Source organism: Solenopsis invicta, chromosome 5, assembly GCF_016802725.1.
Source record: "Solenopsis invicta isolate M01_SB chromosome 5, UNIL_Sinv_3.0, whole genome shotgun sequence".
NCBI lineage: Eukaryota > Metazoa > Arthropoda > Insecta > Hymenoptera > Formicidae > Solenopsis > Solenopsis invicta.
The window spans coordinates 26,737,206-26,764,242 of record NC_052668.1 but is presented as its reverse complement, the minus strand read 5'-3'; the positions used below and the strand labels follow the sequence as shown (position 1 = coordinate 26,764,242).

Genomic DNA, 27,037 nt, shown 5'->3' with positions numbered 1-27,037 from the left:
CGCGTCGTAATAATGCGAAAAATTTTTTATTGAAAATTATATTTCTTTTATTAGCAGCATCTCCTTAGAAATAATTTCGACAAGGCATAGAACTCTCGTCAACACGTACTATATGACACATAGTGCTTACATAAAAAACCTACAATCTTTTTTATTTAACAATTATTTAAAAATTGTTTTTTAAAAATTCGAAACACTATGCGTCCTTTTACATGGAATAGAATACACATAATCTTTTGCTTGTTATTTCTAATTTAAATTATACTTCCTTAAGTAATCTTTTAAGTAATTCTCTCATAAAATTTGTTCTCTATGTATTGTAATTACAGATGGCTTTATTACTTTAATATTTTGATTTTGGAACAGAAGTTTCTACAGAAAATGTAGGAATAATAAAAATCACACAGAAAACAAGATAAACTTTTGGAAATGCAAAAAATAAATTCTATTTTATGTTAAAGTGTTTCTTAAATAATCCATTTTTTCAAAAATCTTTGCATTAACACTTAAATCTCGAAAACGCATCATTTAATGAATATTCTTGCGTGTAGTTTTGTCCCGTCAGTCTAAAGCAATAAATTTTTTTTCAAGAATGTATTTGATACGTCTGCGGTTTGTGGTGCTTATGTCAAGATGTAATTTTTTTGATTAATTTTAAAAGAAAGGCAGCTGTTACCAGTTGTGTTCAGAAAGTGTGTATAGTAAATACCACGATCCAAAACACAACGATTTCTTAATATAAGAAAAGAGGGAATTTTGGGAGGGTATATAATTATGCGATTAATAAGCGTTGAACTTAGAAGAGTAAAATAGTCTTTATTTTGATAAAAAAAAGTTTTGACATGCGTGATTGAGCGTACATTTTGCATGGGCATGTATTTGTTACGTCCAGAATTCTCGAAATAAGTCTCTCGGGTCGGTTGGCAGGTAGAGACTTAGGGAAATAATTTGAGCGAGGTAGGAAGAACGGAACAGGCCTAATCTCTCGCACACATGTCTCCGGGCGAGTGCGACGAGTCGAATGCCTCAGGTGAGTCAGAATGTAGGTCAGGTGTCAAGAATGACGACCTATGACTTTCATTCAAACTCTTGCATTCGTGTAGTCCTTATTTTGCGTAAACGAATTGAATCGCTTTTACGCGGAATCGGACCAAGTGCAATTTTATCGGAGCGGAAATTAGAGGTGATTGAAATAAACGAAAATGATTAAAATTAAGGATTACAATTTATTTTAACATAATAAAAGAAATAACCGATTACAATGATAGGTGATGACTAAAATAATAATTATTAATTTGCAAATAACATTTTTGTTAGTAGAGAACATGTATGATAAAAAGAAGAAGAATCTTATGATCTTAACAGAAAATGCAATTATAACTTAAATTCTAATTGGTTACATTTGTGCTTAACGAGATATAAATGTGCGTGTGTGGGTGTATATTGTGATCAGGGGATTTTTAGCTATCCAGGTAGGCTTTGAAGCGAGTCGAAGATTTCTTCCAATTCATTGGCTACTCTTCGATTCGTTTCGATATTTTCGTTTACTATATTCTCTATTTGTTCGGGAGTAAATAATGAGTAGGAATGCGGGTTTTCTTGAGCAAAACTCTAACGCGGGGGAGTACGGATCTTCCGGGGGTCTTCGAACAGGTGAATCGGGATTACGATGAAAAAAATCGGGGGAAGGTGTAGGAGGAATATCTGTAGGAGAAAAGGTTGAATCCCGAGGAGATGCTAAGGGCTCTACAAGGGGATTGAAGGTAGAAGAAGGTGACCCTGGTGATTGTTTAAAATCTGTTTCTACATGGGATCCAGGGGAGTAAGAGGGGGAGAGATAACGACAAGGGGGAAGAGACAATGATTCGGCGGACGGATTTGAGATTGGTGGAGATGAATCGGTCGGTTCGTCGGAAGTTCTTAAATTAATTAAAGCGTTAGGCAAAACAGAATTTTTTCCTCGCTGATTGTGTAATTTTCCGTAGAGCGATAACGATGCGCCAAGCTTCCGGAGCTTCTTATTTCGACGATTCCGACAGTTCTTAATGCCTCTTCGAGATTTATGTTCAGGGACTCGCTTATGCACTAGAATGAATTTGAGAATTAAGGCTACGTTCTCTCTTTCTAATGAAGGAAAATAAAATCTATATTTTATCTTCTTGAAAGAAAAAAAAGGAAAAAAAAAAGGAAAAAGTTTGAATTAATAAATGGAACGGAATTCTTCGTTTCCGATGGAAGGAAAGAAAGCTGCGAATTCGATCGAACGAGAGAGAGTTCGATTGTATCCAGCAGGGAATAAAGAGAGTCGCGGACCCAATCGAAAGAGAGAGAGTTCGATTGTATCCTGCGGGAAATAAAGAGAGTCGCGGACCCAATCGAAAGAGAGAGAGAGTTCGATTGTATCCTGCGGGAAATAAAGAAAGTCGCGGACCCAATCGAAAGAGCTCGATTATATCCTGCGGGAAATAAAGAGAGTCGCGGACCCAATCGAAAGAGAGAGAGAGTTCGATTGTATCCTGCGGGAAATAAAGAGAGTAATAGAGGGAGGAAAGGAAGGGTGGTGAAATAATGGTGGGTATATGAGTGTTTTGAAAAATATAATAAATATCTTACTAGAAAGAGAAGGTAGTCTTATGAAGAGTAAAAATAAAATAATGGACGGTTAAGACTTACTGTTGGATGAAATTTGTGAAGATGCGAACGATTTGGTGTTTGGCGGAGCGGATTCAACTTACAACGGCGGACGGCTGGTCGACGGTTGGCACTCAGAGTGTTCGGAAGTTGCAAAGAACTTGTTAACTAATTCTCACAACGCCGCGTCAAATTTAAGTACGGTAAATACGAATCCGAACGTCACAAACTCGGACATATAATGTCACGGAATGTGCGACGGATCGAACTGGAGTGAATCGCGAACAATGAATGACGAAAAATGAGCGATTGAGCAGAATGAAAAAAGGTGCGGTAAGTGCTCGTAAGTGACTGTAAATGATTGTAAGTAAGTGCTCGCGGGCTCCGGAGCTCCTTCCTTTTATACCTGATTCTGCCTATGATTCCTATGGGATTTTAATCCGCAGGTGTACCGTCTCTTATTATTGCCCACGCCCTACCTATTAATTGCGCGACAAGTGTTTCGTGTCGATGGGGTCAATCATCCGCGTTTCAACGCTTGCTTCTGCCAAAATCGGCACGTGTCAAGGGTGGACCAGCCGTATTGACTCGACTTTAGCGTATCTGCGCGGTTAAGATAGACCATTTTTTCGAAATTTTCGGTTGCTTGGCTGCATCGATTTCAAAAGAAAAGAATTGTTACTCCGCAGAACGTAACATATTCGTGTGAAATATTTTGTAAACATATTTGTTTGTTTGTATGGTTAGGTGTCACCATTTGTGATATAAATGTTTGAATGCATTGTATAATATTAATTGTACGAACGTTGTATGATATAATCAAATGCATAAATTTTGTATAATGTTAGAAAGATTGTATATTGTTGCGATCTATTAAAATTAAGTAAATGATCGCGTATATATGGTGGAGGAGCTTTGCGGTTTGGATTTGCGCCGTCTTCCGTGTAATATCGGTGCATTTTTCTGCCCGTATTCCCATGTTTAGAGTTTTACTTATTTTAATTGAATTGAATTTGAACTGAGTTTTGGTTGCCAGGGGGATACATTAACTCACCGAGCTTTCATATTTTAAATCGAGAAAAGAGAAGAGGTTGTGATTTTAACTCGCGTGAAATTACTGTAAGTTTTATTAAATAATTTTTGAATAGGATGAAAATCAGTAAGTACCCGGAGAAGTCCGCTCGAATGCTTTATGAGGGGTTGAAATTTATTTTAGAAAGGTTGAGAGACACTGGTTAGAGAGAAAGTGAGTCGAAGAGTCGCTGCGGCCAGGCTTCCTCGACGGCTAGATGGAAGTGGTGTATTCCGATTTTAATGATTCCTCATCTCCGAGGCCGGTCGCGTCTTTTTCGTCTCGCCGTTTATATTGTATGTAGAATAAAATGAAGTTTTAGCATAAATTTTAGTCGCACACGGATATGTCCACTGTTCTCCAGGACCGCATTCTGTTTCATAGAAGCCAATTAGTTAATTGCCGGTTGTTACAGTACCAGATTCTCGTGGTCCAACGTTGTTACGTTCCTTAGCTCGCTTACGTTTATTTGTTGCGATTTTTGTTCTTAGACGTACGTTATCTAATAATAAAATTGCACAGTAGTCACATTAATTAAATACTTTAATGTATTACGTATTAAAAAAAAGAACAAAAATTATGTGATTACAGTCTTCAAATTTGCGCCCACATATTCATTACCAACACAAGCATCCGTGAAAATAAATTTTGGAGTAATATGTATGAGACGTATTTTAAAAATTTATTTTAAAAATAAAAGTATTAACTTAAATAATCGAAAAATGTCTCCCTTTAAAATGAGCCATGGAAAATTGTTCTACAATTTTTGTTTTTTACAAAGTTCAAATATCGACTTCAGGAAAGATTAAGTGGGCGTTCAACAGTAAAATTTAACGATCACCTACAGTTTCTCAAAAGAGAGTGTAACATGATAGATCAAAAAAATAATAAATTAAACGATTCAAAACGCATTTTACAACTTAATGTTTCTACATATTTTTAATATTGACTTTGAAAACATATACTGACTTTTTACGGAGCTATAGAGACAAAAATAAAGATGCAACAAACTTTATAACGAATTTTGCGAGTTTATTTAATATGAATTAAAAATCGCACACAAATGCAATTTGCAGCGTGCGAAATCGTAAATCTTTATCTTTAATTTGCGTACTTGATGAGCGATTATTCAACATTAAAGCAAAAAAGGCCATTTTTGCTTTAGTGTTACTTAACTCAGTAAAGAAAAATCGTACAACGCTCAACAAATACGCAAATTAAAAGTAAAGCTCCACGCTTTCGAATGCTGCTTTCGAAACTGCATTTGCGTGCAATTTTTATTTTGCGTCGTGGAGCTTTGGAAAGTTTGTATAAAATTTTGAGATTTGACGCATCTCCATTTAAATTCGCGTAACTTCGTAAATAATCTGTGAATCGTTTAATGACTTATCAATCTCAAGACTAAAGATTTCAAGGTTTAAAATACTTTTTTTAACTTTTTGTATGATTATTTTTGACAAAGTTACACTCTTTTGAATTACGCCTATTTTTTGGAGTCAGAATACGTGATCCGTTAATTTTGCTGTCGAGTGTAGATGAATAATTATTAAAATTTAATTTAATTCTGAAATTTGAGTTATAATCGTGCAAAATTATAGGTTTCAGGTCTTCTGTAATTTTTTACAAGCTTAGTTCCAAAAATTCTGATACCAAATGGTGTACCATATTTCAGATATAATGATTGATGACTATGATTAGTATTTCAACTGCAATATGAAGTTTTCAAAAAATTCCCACAATTGGGTAAATGCGTAGAATAAAATATGTTTGTAACTTAATTACTGTAGTACCCTAAATATATAAAATGTTTTAAAAAATATGGATTGATTACGTCTTTGCTTGAGAGGTGTGAATCGCGTTAATTTAATGGCAGTTATTGCTACAAATTTTTAATAATTAGAATAATCAATGCTGATAAAATACTATTTTATTATTAATTTTCTTTGTTTTTTTATATTATCCGTTCTTTAGAGAATGTATTCTAGAAATTAAGTTTTGATCGCTTCCTCGAATTAAAATTGAAGAAATGTAGGGCAGAATTGAATCTAATTATTCCACAAAGTTCTTTCATTTGACAATCGGATTTAACCCGCGATAAGTCTTCATACATAACACACATACTCGCCATCTGTTCGAAATTGTTGATTAATGACAACTCCCACGAGGTAGGCAAAATATTTAGTAAGGCTAAGGAAATTTCCTGCCACCGCTTTGGTAGAAAGAGCAGCGGGGAAACAAACTTCAATGTGAGGGAAGCAAACCGAGAAAGAACGTTGAGATCTGTGATATGTTAATCTTTATCAGGTTATGGTTCTTTATTGTAGGCGCCTAAACATTTTCCTTGTAAATATTTTCCCAGCGACTTTTCGACGCGAGTAAGTAGCGCGAGAATGCGGCTACGTCACGGCCGACGCGCCTTCGACTTTCTGCGAAAGTACCTAACGGTGTATGTACGTTGCGACCGCATTAACGAATGTGGTGCAACTTCGTTACGTACTGTAGAAATCCTTATACGAGATCAGTTCTCTTAAACATACGAAATTAAATACGAAAGTTGGGCACTGGCGTGAGCGTGCCACTCTTACGATCGAAATTTCTAAATTAATATGTGTAATCGCCTCAGACAGCAAACGCGAAAGGTACTCACGGACTCGACAGAGAACATGCGATCGGGAAGAACATCGCGATTGCTAGACAAAAACAACACGAGACGTGACTAAAAATGACGCACAAGAATAAGAAGAATTATAACGCGAGACTTAATTGAGGAGTCGGCGGTGCTTTACGGAACGAAAAGTAAGTAAACACAATAAGTAAAGGAATTAAACAGTAAGAGTATATGTAAAGAAGTCTCATGAGAGGCTAATAAACATTAATTTGTTGAAAAGTATAAAGCAATTTTTATTTCTAAATACCTTAATTTTCAACAAATTGACCGTTAACAAATCGTAAGTAGTAATAGTCGAAATTGGTCAAACATGGAAAACTTCAAATATGATTTTTACAACTTTTCCTGCTCATAAAAAAGTGGAATTTGGTATTGAGCGTTATGTTTCGTCATACTCTACATAAATTTATCGATTTCAGGGATTACATCTCCAGGGCAGAAACCCCCCTATATCGTGGACATCCCCCTAACTATCCTAGGTAGTAAGCTGACATTATTTGTCGTCATTTTGATATCAAGATGTTGTCAAAGACGTTATTTCGATGTCAAATATCGTGAGCTTGTTAGCTGGGGTATAATTTGTATGTCCTAACCAAAGAAAAGAGTAACGTGACTATCAATTTTATTTACACATTCATCGTACGTCGGCGATGGTCAAACGGACTCATGCGTTTATATATGCGACTTTGAAATTATTATTTAAAGATCGTGTAGTTTTGTAATCTGCGTTTGATGTACTACGTTTTAAATTGTAATCATTTGCAATAATTCATTAATCTTTAAATTTGATCTATGAGTTTAGTGAAGCAAAGGTTCCAGGATGTCAGAAGTTCAAGTCCAGTTAAAGCAAAAAAAATTTCTTTTAAGTCTTTTTTCAACGTTTCTATGTAATTTAAAAATTAAAATTTAATTTATAATGAATATTAATTTACATGTGAAAACCAGTCCTCGTTTATTAATTTGGGTGTTATTATGGCAATTACTGCCTCTGCTGTAACTTGACCATGACAACCTCTTTACAGTAAAATAGATGTGCAGCAAAATGGTTGCGATGTAATTATGGTAACCTCTTTACAGCGAAATAGTTGTGCAGCTAAATGGCTGCGATATTATTTTAAAAGCCTTGTTTTAAAAACGTTGTCGCTCTTTCGTTGTTACAACTTTGTCGTGACGCGCGTCACATTGGTGTTGCGGCAGTAGCTGTACCAGACAAAAATGCTGCGATTTAACTGCGATAACACTATCGCAGACGTTTTATAACTTTATGTGCTATTTGAGAAAATACTAGTTAAATATTATTTAATTGCTTATATCTCGATTTTGGAATTAAAAAAAAAAACGAATACAACGAAACGAAAAAATGAAAGAATGTGAAATCGAATGCATTCACATCTAAAATAGTCCAATTTATACGCGGAAAGTTTCTCCTGGAAATTTCACCTCTTTTATGTGGTCGCGCGTCGAGTGTCAAGACATTTTTGCATGAAATTCCGACAATTGGCGTAATTCGATTGGTCTCAATATCGGACGCATTTAATTTCAATCTCGAAAAAAGCTGACACTTCAACTTTCGGCAAGAAATTTAAGACTCTTAGACTTTTTGCAATTTTGCTTTTTTGTCAAAAAGCTCAATGTGTCTTTTTTCTCAAGAATTATGTTAGATTGTTAGAAACGTCTATCACATGAAACATACACAGGATTTAGTGTGCTAATTTATTGCTCTAATTGCGATTTTATTGTTCCAGCCGTTTAGCTAAAAATAATTTTTCTGCTAACCTTCAAGAAAGTTAAAATGCCCAGTAAAGAAAAAAGAAATGAAGAATAAAGTGCTGACGCTATAATTTAGTGCTAATTATATGCTTTCAAAATATACCATGAAATCTTTGTGCTCATTCTCTCTGATCAAAAAACCGCCCCAGACGTCGACGCGTACAAGAGTAAAGAGTTAGTTATAGTATGTGTATCAAGAGGGTAAACAATTTAATCGTGGGCCACTGTCTCTGATATCATTATGAACTCTTTACGAAATCCTCATATAATCATTTTGCAATTAGATGTAATCATCTGAGTGATGAGAATCTGATGAAATTATGAGAAATTATAATAAAATCATCAGAAATCATAAGTAAATCAGAAGAAATCATTTTGGATTTCTGTGTAATCATTCGAAGTCATGTGTAATCATCATGAAATTTATAATGAAATCATGTATGACCGTCGTAAAATTTGACGAAATTAGTACAGGCTTTTGGCTTTTGTAATCACCTTTTCATACTATTATTAAAAAAAAGGTTATCAAAAATTTTCACGATTCTTTTATTAGAAAAATCTTTTATCAATCATAATGAATTCAAATAAAGTCTTAAATATACTTACCTATTTTCTGAGTGGTTAGCCCTCAATTTAATATTACTTGAAATAAATGAGCAAGTAATAGTGTTTTTAATCAAATAAAATCATTTTTAATCTGATAATTACATATGCAACCACAACAACTTTTTGTGTAATCAGATGAAATTATTTGCAATCAGATAAAATTATATGAAAACAAATAAAATCATACAATCTGTGGGACAACATTTTGGATATTGGTTACCCCTCGGTATGTTATTATTTTTTATAATGGAATTCATAAATAATTGGAAACAAATTTTAGTAAATTTATAAAAATATTAAGGTGACATATAAATCAAAGATAAAGATATCAATTTTAGAGAATTATTGTATTTTATTAACATCATACGTTTATCCTTTTCATCCATGCATGTCTAATATGACTTGTATCACTTTGCTATAATGATGAAAATAAATTTTCTGTTTACAAACAGACAAGCTCGTTTATGTCAACAACAAAATGATGTAAAATAATAGGCCAGAAAACGAGCGATATTACAATTTTAATAGATCATAAATTTAATTTAAACCAATGTTTATGAATATCAATCTTGGAACATGATTCGTTTTAACTTGATTTTCCTCAACTTCCTTCCCGATGCATACAAACAAGATAAATATTGAGAAGAATATTCGAGTACAAAAAAATAAACATTGAGATGTATAATGAACTAGTCCTAGTAATTTATATTTTTCATTATCAGGGCTTATAAATTTATTGGGTATGTCTTTTAATTTTATTAAAGTATCATAAATATCACATAATGTAATAATTCTTGAAAAAATATCAAAATTATACATAAGTGTAAGTATGAGTTAATATAAGTTAATATAAGTTTTAACATCATCAATTATAGATATTTATTTCTATTCACATTTAGTTCCACAAATATTATAAAGAACTTCCAATAAAATGTAACGTATTATAGTCCATGTAATTTAGTAGTAGATTTCAATAAAGATTGTGAGCAAAGTATTCACCTGGTAAAGATAGTTTTGATTTTTCTGTACCATTACAATTTATTTTGCAACATTTAATTCCCTCACGTAGCATTACATGTAATTTTATTACATCTTTAGATAATTTAGCATTCGATAAAACATTGCTTCCTATCTGGATTACAATTGGTTTTTTCTGACACTTTCTAACATACATCCTCATACCTTTGTTTATAGCATTTGATACTATAATAGTATATAATCAAACATTGGTACAGTATCTCGTAGGTTATTCATCTATAATTGCAAAGCATAAATATAGTAAAGTAAATTAGTGGTCATAAAGAAGAAAGGTATATATAAATTATATAGATATAAGGTATATATAAATAATCAAGCTTGAGTATTTCATTTAAAAAAATTTTTGTTATTTAATTATAGTAGAATAAAAATTAAAATATTTCAAAATTTTTGACAATTATAACGAGTTAATTGGTTTATAAGTTGCTAATAATATTCTGAATATAAAAATTATCATGAGATGTTAATACAGATTTGATTACATACTTTATCTCGATTACGTAATAAAGGGTAATTGATAGATGCAGCCAACATTATATGAAAATTGCTATCAAAAACACATGTACTAATAACAGATATAATTTGATTGTTCAATGTAATAGGACGTAAGGACGTATTGCTTCCATTTTTTAAAATAGGTATAACATTATCATATTTTGGGCATGATAAAGAATCCTGAATAAATTGTGTATTTTGTCCTAAATATTATACTTTGCGGTACGTTTCTTTTTTTTCTGTTTTGCCAATTCTCGTCACTTTTCAACTTTATTACAAGCTAATACACCTGAGTGCTTTTATCTGCAGAACATTTATTGCAAATTTTTCGTCCACCATACCTTTCTTCATCACCCAATACTAACGAACATCCATCCATTACATTTGTTAGTACTGAATTTTTTCATATAGCACATAAGTGTGTATCCGTTGGTACATCGTCATTACTACAAGCTTGGCATGGTAAATTGCTTAAATTTCGATTCATTATAATTTTGTCATTAATTTTTACGGTTTTATTTTGAGGATTTAATGTTTGAAAAATGTTATTTGAAGTAAAAATACCAACTTAATACGGCTGTAAGAATATTTTTACCTACTTACCTCAAATGCAACAGATTCCATCACATTACATTAAGTTACATCCACGATTTTTATTTTTCAATTAACGTAATTTAAATGTATTGCAATGTATTTGTCGATTCTTAATTGGTGTTTAAAGTTTTCAATAAATTATTTTTAATTTTATTGAATTCTCCCTCAACTGCCGCTCTGAAAGCAGATATTCGTCCGTAATTGATTTCTATTAATGCAGAACCAAAGTGGAAGAAGCTGAATATCCTTATAATATAATCACCAGAAATCATATGTAAATCAGCAGATATTATTTTGAATTTCTGTGTACTCATTCGAAATCATGTATGATTATCATGAAATTTGATGAAATCAGCTTTTGGCTTTTGTAATCAATTTTTCATGTTGACCTTTTATCAACCATAATGAATTTCAATAAATTCTTGAATATATACCTATTTTCTGAGTGGTTACCCTGCAATTTAATTTTATTTGAAAGAAATTAACCAATGATTGTGTTGCTAATCAAATAAAATCATTTTTCATCACAAGAAATCTGCGTATTTACATACGCAATTATGAAAAATCCAGAGTTGGATAAGTTAATACATTCTTTTAACTAAATTAAGTTAAAGTCAATGGTTTATAAAATTAATTAGTTACGTTAAAAGTTACATGAACAAAGAACCAACTAGTTAAAAGTTACGTTAAGAGTAAATTAATTTGAGTTAAATTAGAAATTGATTTTGAAAAACATTATTCATATTAAGGGGGGATTCCGATTTTTCGGGTCAAAAAAATCGATTTTTTTTTTCACGGAATATTTTAGTTTAACATCTCAAGAATATCTCCAGAAAATTTCATTTCAAAATTTGTTGAATTCGGAGAAAGGAGAATGTGGTGTAAATACGAGTTTGGAATATCAATAAATGTCAACGTTTCTTTTATACTGGATATTCGAAAAAAATTGCAAATGCGTTTAGTGACACGATATTAAATGGAAAGCTAATGCGAACTGGAAACAGTTCTTCTCTCTGCCTCTCTCTTGTAAAGTTTGTCACAATTTTCTATATAGTCTTCTTATGCATCCCCGTAACGTAAATAAGTTTCATTAAAGGTACTCGCATCGTCTGAAAAGCTTGCCGTCGTTTAATCATCGTCTCCTTGCAGATTACATTATGAGCCCGCATTGGAACGAGTGCTTCACGTACGTAGATGCGTATAAGAAATCATTGGAGCATCTGGAAAAATTTTGGGGCGAGGTTGGTGACTGTATCGATTGGAGCAAGCCCTGGCACAAGGTCTTGGACAATTCTAACAACCGTTCACGAAATGGTATCGAAGAAAATTGTTATATTTTGTAGTCGTAATTTTTTCGAGACTATTCAATTTTTACTTCCAACTGTATTATATTCATCTAGCCTATAAGCGCTGCAATATTATTTAATATTAACTACACAAAAAAAAAGTAGTATCAAATTAACAATTCATTGTTTCATATATAAGCAAGAATATAAAATTTTCTTGGTAGAATTTATAATCTTAAACAGACATAATTTGCTTACACGAAGAAAAGAATTTTCTTTATGTAAGCATGAAACAATGAATTGTTGATTTAATAATAATTTTTTTCTATGTATTGTTTCTGAAATATTAATTAATATTAATAAATGTAGATTATATACCCACTCGTGATAATATTATATGAACATCGTATAAAGAAATAATATTATTAATACTTTAAGTCATCGGGAGAGTTATAACTTTTAAATGTAATAATTATAAGTTTTATAATTTACATTAATTTTTTATTAAAACAATATTCATATATCATTTTTATATTATTCTACGGATATTATAATAATATATCACAAATATTATATAAAAACGAGCATATAACATTATTACAATATTCTCACAACAATAAAATATTGAAAATGTTAAATAATATTATCGGAATATTATTTTAATATTATTATAATTTTTAATAATTCGTATAATATTCTAAGAATATTGTAATGCTCACAGAGCTATAGAAACATAGAAATTTGCAAATAACCTTTCAGCTTCCGTTATACATATATATCTTCTTTTAAAATTGATTTCACTCTGTACTTTCAATCGCTGAACGTTTTATGGAACCACCAAAAGTCTCGAAATTTGTCTCAGTAAAGCGTCTATTCCAGGTCGAAGGATTTCAGCCACTTTGAATTTATTCCCGTATTACGCTAAGCTGTTTAGACGTAGATTTTAAACGCGTTACGCGAGTCGCTGCATGAATATTTAAGCTGTACTCGAGGAACAATTAATAGAATGCATTCTCTCTAATTGACCTCGTGGGAGTACTTGTGCGTGCAAAACACAAGACTTATATACAGAGATCTCGCTTTTCTCTCACGCAGATTTATCGGTGACAAACTGAACGCTTGTTACAACGCGGTGGATCGACACGTGCATGCCGGATATGGGGAGAAGACGGCTCTCATCCATCACAGCCTCTAAACATCGTTAATACGCAAAGTGACGTACAACGAACTTCTGGAGAAGACGTCCGTGTTGTTGGGCGCGTCAGCGGATTTGGGTGTGCGTAAAGAAGACAGGGTGATCATATACATGCCGCAGATCCCTGAAACTATAACCGCAATACTCGCTACTGCTAGATTTGGGACGATTCACCCGATGGTCTTTAGAGGTAATAATAAAATGACGGTAATTGCGACCAAATGTCTATTAACCGTCCGTGATTTAAAACTCTTGGACATTTGACGCGTTCAGACTTTTTACATTTTTTCTTCAACTCCAAATGCAAGTATAGTACTATGCTAAATGGCGCCACGGGTATGATCATTGTACCGAAGACAAAGTGCATTGTATTTCAAAGAAAAAACGTGTGGAAATCTCCGTTACTCGAGTCGCAGTTTAATTGGGATGATCTCATGAAGCGATCCAAACCTCATCCATGCGTAATGGTCGAAGATAACGATCCATTTTATAAATTGTACACATCAGAAAGTACAGGTAATTCTTAAAATACTCTGCGGTGTGAACTGTGCAGATTTTGCTAAAAAATCTAAAAGTTTTGCTGGATAATACAAATCTGAAAATAATTTTGTTATAAATGTATAACTAAAATAATCATGAGAGATGCCTAAGGTTGGTTGCTAGAATGTCAAAACTTTTTGCTCGTTATGCTTGAACTTCCTTTATAGTTATGATATTTCAATAGTCCAGTAAAATTATTTTCGGATCTGTATTTAGTTATATTTACAGATACTTTAGCAAAATTGTTCTTTCCGCGCACGACGTACCCAAGATTTCAGCCAGGGGAGGTCTTCGTTTTCATACAAAATTTATTAAGATACTGATCCTAGTTTTCGAAGAAGTTCATGAACTTTCTTACTTTTACATTTTTTTATTGCGAGCACCATTTATTTGTGTGCACTTAGCCTACATCGATCAATTTGTGAATTAGCATGCTGGAGATTTAACTCGTATATACATAGGAATACTTTATTAAATTGCATTTTTATAAAATTTTGCATGATTGATATAAAAAGTTGTAACGTACGTAGAACATTTGATTTTTATGTTATATTTAATTTAATCAAAGAATAAAATGTTCGAATAATTAATTTGGAATTAAAAGAAGTTTATTTATAATATAATATTCTACAAGTGCAATCTATCTAACGCATTTTCTCGTTCTCTCCCACTGTCTCGCTCACTTTTGCATGACTAACGTAATCTTGTTATTATTCGCTATTAATGCAACGCAACATTCTTCTGAAGCATTACTCATCTTTGAAATTAAGAATGCAATTGGGTATATTTTTAAATTACAGCGATTAGTATAAACAAAATATTGGAATAATTCAAAAATGAAAATCAACCGATGAAAATGTTTTAGAAGCATATACTATAGAATTACTATTTACTGTAATTGCAACGTGTAGATTTGTAAATTATTTCACATTGCGTATAAAATATAATTAGGTTCTATAAATTATCTTCTTAGTCTTACATCTTACGTTGCAATTTCGGTGGACAATGATATATTACTTGCACATTTAATATAGTCAGACAAAATAATTGTTTTGTGAAACATTTTCATCGGTTGGGTTTCACATTTGAATTTCACAATGCCTATTATGTCTCAAATGGCTCTTGACCAAATCCCCGGAGGCCAACGCAGCCATCAAGGATAGCTCTGCAGCGAGTACAGTGGCAAACAATTTGGGCGAGTCTTTTGGCATTTTGACCAGGTTCCGTGGGATGTCCACCTTTGATTCCCAGCATCCCTAGGCACGCTCCTTGTGCCGGTAGAACAGTGCCACCGCCAATCGTGCCGACTTCGATGCTGGGCATCGTGCAGGTCATACGTAGATCTTTACCATCTACACCCCACAATTCCATCAATGTTAGACAATTGCTGCTAACGATGTTTTGTGCTGGATCCTGTCCAGTGGCGATGAAAATTGCGGTTGCAATATTGGCGGCGTGAGCGTTGAAGCCGCCTACACTGCCTGCCAAGGCTGAGCCGATCAAATTCGTTTTATTGTTAAGCATAATAATAATAATAATGAAGACTGAGGGGGCGGTCCTCGGTTCGAAGATCCGCCTACGGCACGCAGACTATTGTCCATTGTGCCACCTCCAGTCGTTTGCTGCCTATGGGAGCCCCGATTTCCTCCAGAAGAGACTCAGGTTCCTCATAGGCAGCCTGCTAATCTGCCCTGGCTCGGGAAATGCCGAGCCTAGTAGTTTTAGTCTCAGACCCGCATAGGCCGGACAGTCACAAAGAATGTGGAGACTTGTCTCTTCTTCCTCACCACAGGCCCTACACTCGGCCGTATCGGAACGGCCCAGTCTGTGCATGTGGTAGTTGAGGGCACCATGGCCAGTCAGTATTTGCACCACCAGCCTGGCGTCCCTTCTGCTCAGGGACCTTATGTCCCGGCCTAGGCCCTCACTGGGTGTTTCCCCCAGTAGAGCCCCGGCCTGTCGACACTTGGTCCTCAGCTCATTCTTCCAGAACTCGAGGTGCTCGTTCCGCAGCCAGGCCCGAAGCCTCTCCCTGCCAAGGCAGAAAGGGACCCCCAGCACCGGTCCCGGTCCGGACACCTCCATTCCTGATGCGGCCCTGGCGAGCCGATCGGCCTCTTCGTTGCCCTCGATCCCCGAGTGACCGGGGACCCAGGTCACGGTAACTTCTCTTGTCCTTCGCCAGCTTCTCCAGTGCATTCCTGCAGTCCCAGACCAGCCGCGAGGTGTAAATCGGAGCTTCGAGTGCCTTGATGGCAGCTCGGCTGTCCGAACATATTCTTACGTGCCCAACTGTCTCCTTCACTTCCAGGGCCAATTGGGCGCATCTCAGGATTGCCACGATCTCCGTCTGGAAAACCGTGGCGTGCCTATCTAGGGGCAGGCTTTCCGCCACCCTCCTCTGTCGGCAAACAATGCCCGCGCCGGAGCTCGTACCTGTCTTGGAGCCATCTGTAAACCAGACGTCCCCGGTCCAGGCCCGAGCCGATGCTCCGGGTTCAATCTCGTCTGCGAGCCCTGTAACTTGCACTTTAAAGCGCCTGTCCAGGGCCCGAACTGCTGGCATCCTGTCCTGCCTCATTCTGAAGATGGGGTCGGTCAGCACGCCGCTGGGGAACTTAGTGTGCGCAGTCCCCTCTTTCCACTTCAGTTCGCAGGCCAGTCGGTGTGCGGCTAACGCCGCCGCCCCCACAACCACCTGGTGAAGTGGTTCAATCCCGAGCAAAATGCCCATGGCTGCCACCGGCGTGGTTCGCATCGCACCCAGGGCCCCTCTTAAAATCAGGGCCCTGATATGCTCGAGCGCCGCCACCGCCGCTTTCTTCCGCGCCCTCGGCCACCACACTACTGCTGCGTAGGTGAGCCTGGGTCGAAGTATTGCAGTGTAAATCCAACAGACCATCCTGGGCTTCAACCCCCACGTCTGGCCCACGATTCTCCTGCACATCCAGAAGTAGGAGCACAAACTCTTACAGCGGCTTTCAAGATGCTCCCTCCAGGACAGCTTCTTATCCAGGATCACTCCTAGATATTTCACTGACTCAGTTGGGATTAGCCTTGTACCCTCAAAGATGGGCCCCTTTATAGTGCCCACTTTGTATTTGCGAGTGAAGACAACGAGCCCCGTTTTCAGCGGATTTACTGACAAACCGGTCCCCCTGCACCACCGCTCCACTGTTCCCAGTGCGCTCTGCATGAGCTCCAAGAGGGGCCCGAGAAAGGGTCCTCTCACTAGCAGAGCCACGTCGTCAGCGTAGCCCTGCACGAAGAAGCCCCTCCCACTCAGTCCCTCGAGCAGCCCATCCACCACCAGGCACCATAACAGTGGAGAGAGTACCCCGCCCTGGGGGCACCCCCTCTCCACCCATCCACTGACCCTCGTTGTTCCCAACGAGGCTACAACTCGCCGTCCTAGCATGCCCCGGATCCACTCTACGAGTTTCTCCGGCACACCCCTGTGCAACGCTTCATCACACACCACCTTGTGCGGGGTGTTGTTAAAAGCACCCTCTATGTCTAAGAAGGTGCCCACCGCGTAACCGCCCCTCTCCAGTTGCCCCTCGATAAACGACACAGTCGTATGAAGAGCCGTCTCCGTGGAGTAGCCCATGCGGTACGCGTGTTGCGCGCAGTGCAAGGGTCGCCGCAGTAGAACGACGTCCCTTACATACGCGTCGACCAATTTCTCCAGAGTCTTCAGGAGAAACGAAGTCAGACTTATCGGTCTGAAGTCTTTAGCAGAGGAGTAGCTCCCTCTTCCCGCTTTTGGGATGAATACCACTCTCGCTAGTTTCCATGCGCTAGGCGTGTGGCCCAGAGCCAAACATGCCCTCAAAGTCCTTGTCAGAGGTCCCACGACCAGCTCCAGCCCCTCCTGTAGAAGAGCCGGAAACACTTGATCTGGTCCCGCCGACTTGAAGGGTTTGAAGGTGCTTATCGCCCATCTCACTTTTCCGGGCTTGACAATGCTGGCCGCTAGTCCCCAGTCGGCCTTGCGGGCCCTGCGCGAGCCCACCGCATCATAGGCAAACAGTTCGCCGTGCTCTCTGCGGAAGCCCGGAAAGCTGGCCTCCAGCAAATGCACCAGACATCGCTCCCCGGTCACCAGTGTCCCATCGGGGAGACTAATGGAGTCCAGGACGGCGTCTGGATTTCTGGCTAGAATCCTGCATAGTCTTGCGGTCTCGGGCACGCCCTCTACCGACTCGCAGAACTCTTTCCAGCTCTTTTTCTTTGCCCTTACCACGGAGTCTCTGTAGTCTTTCTGAGCCCTTCTGTGAAGTTCCCAGTCCGACTGGCGGCCCGTGTTCCTGGCCCTATTCCAGGCCCTCCGAGCCGCATTTCTGAGCTCCTGCAGCTTGGGACTCCACCAGGAGTTGCCCCTGGAGTTCTTAACCGCCCTTTCTGGACAGTTCCTTTCGTAGCTCTCCACCAGAGCCCTCTGCAGATGATCCACGCAGAGCTCCAGTTCTTCCTCGGTCCCGTGCCTCCTTGGGAAGCCCTCGAGATGGCATTTCAGGTCCGCCCGATAGGAGTCCCAATTGGTCCTTCTGGGGTCCCTGAACGTCGTCACCTCACCTCTAGCCCAGGCCAGCTTGAAGGTGATTTGCCTGTGGTCTGACAGTGAAGGTTCGCGCGAGACCCTCCAACCGACCACGTCCCTCGATATACACCTAGAACAGACAGTAAGGTCAAGAACCTCTCTCCTCACCGCCGTGCAAAAGGTGGGCTCGTTACCTCTGTTGAGAATCTCTAGGTCCGTCGACGCTAGAAATTCCAACAGCCTCCTACCTCTATCGTTGGTATCCGTGCTACCCCAGACTGTGTGGTGCGAATTAGCATCGCAACCCACTATCAGGGGAAGCCGCTCTCTCTGGCAGTACTCTACCAGTCTGGTCACCGGTTCCGGCGGCGGTGGGGCCCCCCCATCATGGGGAAAATACGCGGAGCACACCACCACCCTCCTCCTGCTTCCCAGGGAATCGGCGACATCGAGCTCGACCGCCACCACATCTCTGGAACATAAATGCGGGATTAGTCGAGCGTCAACGCCCTTCACCGCTACGCAGGCTCTGGGGTTTTCGGCTGTTGGAGGCTTAAATAGCCTCCCGCATGCTGCCACGCCACTGATACGGCCCCGGACAAGCCAGGGCTCTTGTATCAGTGAGATGGCTGTGTGCACCGCAGCTTGTTTCCTCGACAGAATCGCCGAGGCCCCTTTGCTGTGGTGCAAGTTGATTTGAGTAAAGGTCACCCCGGGACGATCGAACTTTACGATTCGTCCATAGGGGGCCCCTTCTCGCCCTCCCTATCCCCGCCTTGGGCCCCGCTCACCTTGAAGGTGACTTGGTCGAGCCCGAGGTAGGGTTTGAAGTCCAGCGCCTTCAGCTTGAGGACGCTGGACTCTGGAATCCTGAGAACCAGGTTCCTACCGTCCCTGGTAGCCCCTACGTTCTCAGCCATGATTTTCCAGCTCCCGGTGCTGAGCCCAGGATTCTGCCTCTCCAGCCGCTCCAGGACCGCGGCCGGTTCATCGGGAGCCCCCGGGACCCAGACCACGGCCCTGTGCTGCCTTTGAAGCACCTCCGGGCCCACCACCCTGAGCTTGGCATTTTCCCAGGGAGAGATGCTCCCCATCCGCTCAGTGAGCCAGACCAAGGACGCCTCATCCCTGCCTAGAACTACCGCGGCCCCTCCCCTAAGGAAGGTACGGCGGAAGCATGGAATGGGTCCTTCCCGGATCCCACTGATTGCCCTGCTGACGGCCAGCTTCAAAAGAGCCAGCCGCTCGGCAGTAATTTCCTCCTCGGGATAACCCTCGGGGATGATAACCCTTGTTAGGGGGTCCGCCGCCTCGGCGTAGGTCCCAGTATGTTGAGCCCTGTGCTTCTTAGCGGGTCCTTCCGCCGAAGGGGGGGTGTCCGTGGAGCCCTTCCGGCGTTTGCCGCCGGTGTGCCCTTCCCTCTCCCTCGGCGTTGCTACTAGGGGGGTCACGGTGCCCGAGGAGGTCCCACACTGAGACCTTTCTCGTTCCCGTTTGGCCCTCCTTTTCTCCGCACCAGAGCGGTTCCTCTTGCCAAGAGAGCCCGCCGCTGGCGCGGAGCTTTTCTCTAAGACGGCGGCGGTGGCGCCTCCGGGGCCCGGAAGAGCCCCATCCGCACCCACCGCTTCCGTCTGCGTGCCGGAGCCGACGGCGGTGGCGCCTCCAGAGCCCAGATGAGCCCCGTCCGCAACCACCTCCGCCGCCTCCGCACTGGAGGTCCCGCGCTGCGAGCCCTCCATCTCCGTCACTACGTCTTTGAGTAAATTGAAATCCATATGGTTCCCACGAGTAGCTAGGGAACTAAAAGTCCGCCCACACAGAGCCCCGCATGCGTAGGTAAGGCTATTACTCTGGGGTGTCGCCTGGTGCCCCAGAGGCATCGTTCAAGACACTGCTCCCTCAGTGCCACGCAGCCATCGCCACGATAGCTCACAGCTTGGCTTAGGGAACTGGTCCGCGGTAACGGCCTTCCTGACCCCACGCAGGATTTTACACCTGGGAGACCAGTTATAGCCGCCACTAACCGGAGGTACCCTAATCCCACGCAGGATTTTATCCCTGGGGGACTCGGGCCCCTCCGGCCGTTCTCCTATCCGCCACCCGGAGACGCGCCCGGTAGGTCGCTCAACCCCCGGGAACAATAAAAAGAATTTGATCGGCTCAGCCTTGGCAGGCAGTGTAGGTGGCTTCAACGCTCACGCCGCCAATATTGTAACCGCAATTTTCATCGCCACTGGACAGGATCCAGCACAAAACATCGTTAGCAGCAATTGTCTAACATTGATGGAATTGTGGGGTGTAGATGGTAAAGATCTACGTATGACCTGCACGATGCCCAGCATCGAAGTCGGCACGATTGGCGGTGGCACTGTTCTACCGGCACAAGGAGCGTGCCTAGGGATGCTGGGAATGGTGGACATCCCACGGAACCTCAAAATGCCAAAAGACTCGCCCAAATTGTTTGCGCCACTGTACTTGCTGCAGAGCTATCGTTGATGGCTGCGTTGGCCTCCGAGGATTTGGTCAACAGCCATTCGAGACATAATAGGCATTGTAAAATTCAAAAGTGAAACCCAACCAAAATCAGTAATCGAATGTAACGCTCAGTAGTCCGCATGAAATACTATCGCTTTTGTAAGACTTTTACTTTTCGCTATCGTAACGTGGGCTTTAACGCGTCGCTCGGGAGGAACTGGTTTTATGAATGATCCCGTTTTCCATAATTAGTAGGCATCTCTTTTCGCGTAATTCCATCGTCGGCGTACCGTCCAAAATATTTAGCATTTTTAATAATCATAAAAAGAAAAATTCTATTGTTACACGAAATCATACAGAAATGAAACAAATTGTGTACTGCACGAAACGCTCATGTTTATCTTACTTATGTGCTTGTATAATAAATCAGTTGTTTTAATCCACCAATTAATCATTGTGCGCAAAACAATTTTTTATAGTTACTCAAATATGTGTGAATCATAATTTTTTGCATCAAAAGTTGGATATTATAAAATCATTAAAATGGTTAGTAAAATCACTGTGGAAAGCAACACAGTTCAGCGTAGCTGTCAAATAAATCATCTAAAACACGGCTTATCATTTTTATATGCTATTTCAATATAATAAATTAATTTATAATAAATTATTTATGTAGCAGTATATGCATGGTTGAGTAGTAACTAGTCAAAAAGTTAAACGTTATGCAATTAGAAAGATAAATGTTTTACTTTTTAACTTAATTAATTTTGAATAAACAAATTTTTAACTTCAAATAGTTATTTTTAAAATACATATGAATCTTAAATCATAAACATCATTTTTTACGTTAAAAGTATTTACGTAAAAAGATTATGTAAGAAAAAGAAATTGTGAAAGGAAAAAGTAATCTTATTTAAATAATAATATTTCTTTGTTATTTCATATAAAAGTGCCATTAAACTCAATTTAAAAACAAAATGTTAAATTTATTTTGGATGATTGCAATTGTTTTACTATTATAAAATAGAGTAATCTAATTTAATGTAATAATATTTTTTAAAATTAACTTTTAAATTTAACTTAAGTTAATGTAATCTTAATTTAACTCTTAAACACGTAAGTGGATCTGACCCCATATGAAGCTTTGAACGCTTGCTATTTGAAGACGGAATGAGATGGGACGTTCGGAGCAAGACGTAAAAAAAGTTTGAAATCTCCTCTTTCGATTGATATGGTTGATCAACTTTTTTGATCAACTAGAATTCGAACGTCACGGCAGCAAAGTTTTGTTAGGGCAAATGCGATCCATATAGTATGTAAGTGGAAATTTTTGTGACTATTTTACATAAAAAAGCTGGACAAAATACGTTCGAATAGGTCGGTTTGCGGATGTTACTAGCATATACTCTGTCTAAAGTTGGAATACTATAAAATGCTGTAGAAAAGGGAGTTTTTCCTAAATATATCCTTTTTGTGAGTTAGAATAACATTTTTGATAATAAAAGATTGCACCGAGCAAGTTCCACAAGTCGAATTCAGGCCATAAGGTATCAGTAAAGTAGAGGCAAGCGTTGGAAAGCTAAAAAAAAATTAGTAAAATTATTTAAATGCAGATCTGCTTTGATAAGTTATGAGAAGAAATATATATTTAAGTCACAAGAATAAAGTACGTTCTCTTACCTGCCACATCAAAAAGTCGCTAAGTTGATATTCTCCAGACGTACGAATCAATAACTCTGGATTTGAGGATTGGTAAGTGTACTAATAGTCAGATATTATATCTTCGGTAATATCTTCTGGTAAGATTTCAGTATGTTTTACAGCCGTTGCTATATCTGTTATTGCATGAGTAAGTTCATCCCTTGCTGCAAACATAAAAAAATATAAAAATATATATTTCTAAATTACGTATTTACGTAACATTGGAAAATAATGTAAATTTTCATTTGCATTTAGTACAAAATGTAAAAGTGAGTGCATATATAAATATGATTTACGATGGTCATATACTTACACGTATAAGCGACAGCAAAATTTAAAAATGCTTTATTATTATCCTTAGTGGCAATTACAATTTGAGCGATTAATTGGTGTATATCTTCTGGGATCAAGGACAAATTTCCAAACGCACGAAAGCACACTCCAGCATCCATCAATATGTATCTAAAAATCAAGGTTAGGCACGTTACTTTATAAAAGTAATGCGTTACATTTTGTAAAAAGTAACTCGTTAACGTTATTTGTTAGTGATTTTATAAAAGTAACTCGTTACCGTTACCGTTACTTTGAAAATAACGATTTGTTATTTTGTTGTCATTTTTTTCTAATGCTAAAGTATCAAGTTATTAGATTTTAAAATTACTTTATTTAATAATTAATATTGCATGTAATAGTAAATATTAAAACTTTAAATTCTCTAAACTTATATACAATTGTATAGAACATAGTTTTTTTTATATTTATTTAACTTGTCTAATAATTTTTCGAATTCCTTATATTAATATCTTATTTACTTTTTACTATTTTTATACTGCACAATTTTTATAGACATTTAGATTAAACATTGTTTTTAGATTTAAACTTCGTCACATTTTACATCTCAGAAATAAATCAAAATTTTTTCAACAATATATGTGTGTGTGTGTGTATTCATAACGAAAGAAATTTTAAGTTTTTATACCATAGTAAATACAAAATTTGGAAAAAATTCCATACAATTTATGTAAAAAAAATATTATCAATTAATTGAATTTTTGTCAAAAAACTGTAAAATATTAAAAATAAAAAATTTAACCGATGTTTTTTTCTTACTCAAATCGTATGGAGTCTTTTAATATAGAACAATGACAAAAAACCTATTTATTATGTGATATAAAAACATTCTATGTTCACTCAAAAACTGATTCTTTCACTAAAATTTATTACAATTACGATTCATAATCATCACATTTGAATGATTATGATTGATTAGGAATGATGATTAATCAAACATTATTGATCAATATAAAAAAATTGATCAATACAAATCAATTTTAAACTAATTTAATGAGTAAGTGAATATTTAAAATCATTTTCTAATTGTATGTACATTGCGCATTATTATGATTTTGAAAATTTATTCTTCCATTTGATTTGGATAAAAATATTTGTATCCAATCAATACTCTAATGCGCGATCAGCGCGCGATCTATTGAATAGATAATAAGGAACTAAGTAATGAAAAAGTAACGAATGAATTCCGTTACTGTAAAAATGTAACGACGTTACCGTTACCGTTAAGACATAAAAAGATGACGCTCGTTACCGTAAAAAAATAACGAAAACGATAACGACGTTAAGTCTTGTGTACACCCAAGGACTTTGATTCTGTCCATGTGGAAAATTTCCAAACAGAGGAGTCGCTATCTTTCTACATACTTACATTTCATGATTAACGTAACGATCAATAAGTTCTAGTCATTATATTAATCATGAACTGCGAGTATGTAGAAAAATGGTGACTTCTCAGTTTAGAAAATATTCTGAGGGACAGAATCAATTACCGTGGGTGTACTTCATAAAAAATAAACATTAAAAAAATATTAAAGAAATATTGAGTACATGTTATATGAATATTTACTGAAATCATTTTCTCAAGTGAATAATTAAAAGCAAATTTATATAATGTTAAATAAACATTAAAAAATGTTAAATAAAATTATTTATTGAAATGAATAATTCATAAAAAATAAAAACTTGAAAAATATTTCTCCTATCTTTCTCTATCTGAAAAAGTGCATGTTATTCGATATTATAAATCGATAATTGTATCTTTCAATGTTTATTGTTAACGCTTTTTCGTAATGCTGATTTTGTTTCTCCCGCGCTACACACTGATCGTGAGCTACTGTTATCGCAGAGATCGCATTTTCATGTTATGTATATCCAGGATTAATAGTAAATTTATAATTTGAAGCTTATATATAATATCGAAAGTTGTGTAACGCGCGCTTGTTTTGCTAGTACATATAAAAAAACAAAGTATTGAAAAAATATTAAATAAACGTTACGCAAATGTTTACTGAAATTATTTTGTATAATGAAAAATTAATGAGGAATAAATGTTTGCATAATGTTAAATAAAGATTTAAAAAATGTTAACTGAAATTATTTCGTTAAACGAATAATTAATGAAAACTAAATATTAACCAAACGTTAAATAAACGTTTAAAAAATGTTAATTGAAATCATTTTTTCTAATCTACAATTAATAGCAAATAAATGTTTACATAATATTAAATAAACATTTTAAAAATATTTTGTAAAATCGTTATCTCAAATGAATTATTAATGACAAATAAATATTTATAAAACGTTAATTAAACGTTTAAAAAATGTTAATTGAAATCATTTTCTGAAATAACTAATTCAAGAAAAATAAATGTTTACATGATATTAAATAAACGTTTTAAAAACGTATTTTTGAGATAACAATTTTTAAAATAATTCTTCAGTAAAAAAAAATGTTAAATAAATATTAAATAAATTTTTTTTTTCTAAAATGAGTTGAGAAAAAGAATATTAAAAAAAAAATAAACATTTAAAAAACATTTTTTAACTATTTCTTTCCTGCTTGGGAAGATTTAAAATTGTGCCGCATTGTAACGCTTGATTTAAAATACATACATATTTTTTAAGAGGTTGTTAAATTTCTGCCTACTGAGGTCCATGAGGCCATCAAGTTCCTCTTGGCTACGATTAAAGTTGCCTATGCTGAACGCATAAACTGTGATTTCTTTAATACCAATGTCCATGCACCACTTCAACGTTTCAATCATTTTATCAAACCTGTCACAAATAAAATATGTAACACATATACAGATTAGCATTTGCAAACTCTTTTCTCAAAGATACATACCCCTTTGAGTGTCTCTCCTTTGTTGTCATGTTTTGTTTCTTCGCGTAGCGTCTGTTACCATCCATGATGAACGCTACGTGCCTGGGAACCTTTCCGGTCTTTATGATGTTCAAAACCAAGTAGGAGAGGCCGAGGTAAGATGTTCCTGGGGTACAATGTTACGGTGATTATAATTTCAAAATAAAAAAAAATAGCGATATGTTCTAAGTACGTCACGAAACAACAACCGATCACGCAAGTGCGGCAACTATCTTAATATTGCAAGTAGCGTTTAACTTAATTTACGCCGCGGTCTGTGCAAAGACATGCTCGTAAATCAAGTAAGTAAATATTTGTCCATCGTAATTTTTTGGTCTATTTCGCTTATTTAAGGTAGTTCCTATTATTTATTGTGTTTATGTAAATGGATAGACATTCAGAAATATGATACACTAGTGTTTACTAGTCTATTTTAATATGTAGGCAAAAAATTGTATCAAGATGTTACATGTGTCGAATGGGGCTAGTTGTTACCATAATTTGGGGTACGCTGTTACCTTGGAAAAATTTGCCCTGTCGCATATGTGCAATTGTCTATATCGATTCTCATTTTGTTATAGGATGCGGACATATAACAAAAGACAGAAAAAGTTTTAATGGAATATACAACATTCAGTGTCAAAGAATTAAAGTGGAAGCAGAAATGAGAAAATTTTATTAAAATAAAAAATTTTTAAACTACAAAAACTTGACGCTGTTAGATATTTAAATATCTATCTAATAATCAAATGTTGTAAAGTATAATAGTAACTTAGAAAATTATAATAACTTACAATGTTATTTAAATGTTAAAGAAACTTAATCTGTAACTTACTTCTAATTGTTTTTAAAACGCATATTTTACAAGTGTTACATTTATTGCATTCGTTCTGTCAATTCTTTTCCTTGCTTTTCTTATCCGGTAGCGCCATATTTTCATAGGTAAAAAATTTTTTATTTTAATAAAATGTTCTTATTTCTGCTTTTTTTTTAGTTTTTAATATTTAACTTTTTATTGTTCTTCTAAAAGGTTGATTACATTTTTATTTTATTATTATTTAAATTAGGTACGTAAAAAGATCACAAAGATTATCTTAATATTGTTTTCCTAAAAAGCTGATCATTATTTTATTTTATTATTATTTAGATTAGATTTTTAAATTTATTATTTAGAAGGATCGTAAAGATCATTTCAAAGTACTGATCTCA

General features: G+C 36.9%; 3 pseudogenes; 1 reads left to right on the top strand and 2 right to left on the bottom strand.

The window, feature by feature from the left end:
* Window positions 1–14,851: 14,851 nt before the first annotated feature.
* On the bottom strand, window positions 14,852–15,419 carry LOC120357852 (annotated as a pseudogene).
* Window positions 15,420–20,266: 4,847 nt separating this feature from the next.
* Window positions 20,267–21,279, top strand: LOC120357774 (annotated as a pseudogene).
* A 233-nt stretch (window positions 21,280–21,512) lies between these two features.
* On the bottom strand, window positions 21,513–25,968 carry LOC120357773 (annotated as a pseudogene).
* Between the last annotated feature and the right edge of the window lie 1,069 nt (window positions 25,969–27,037).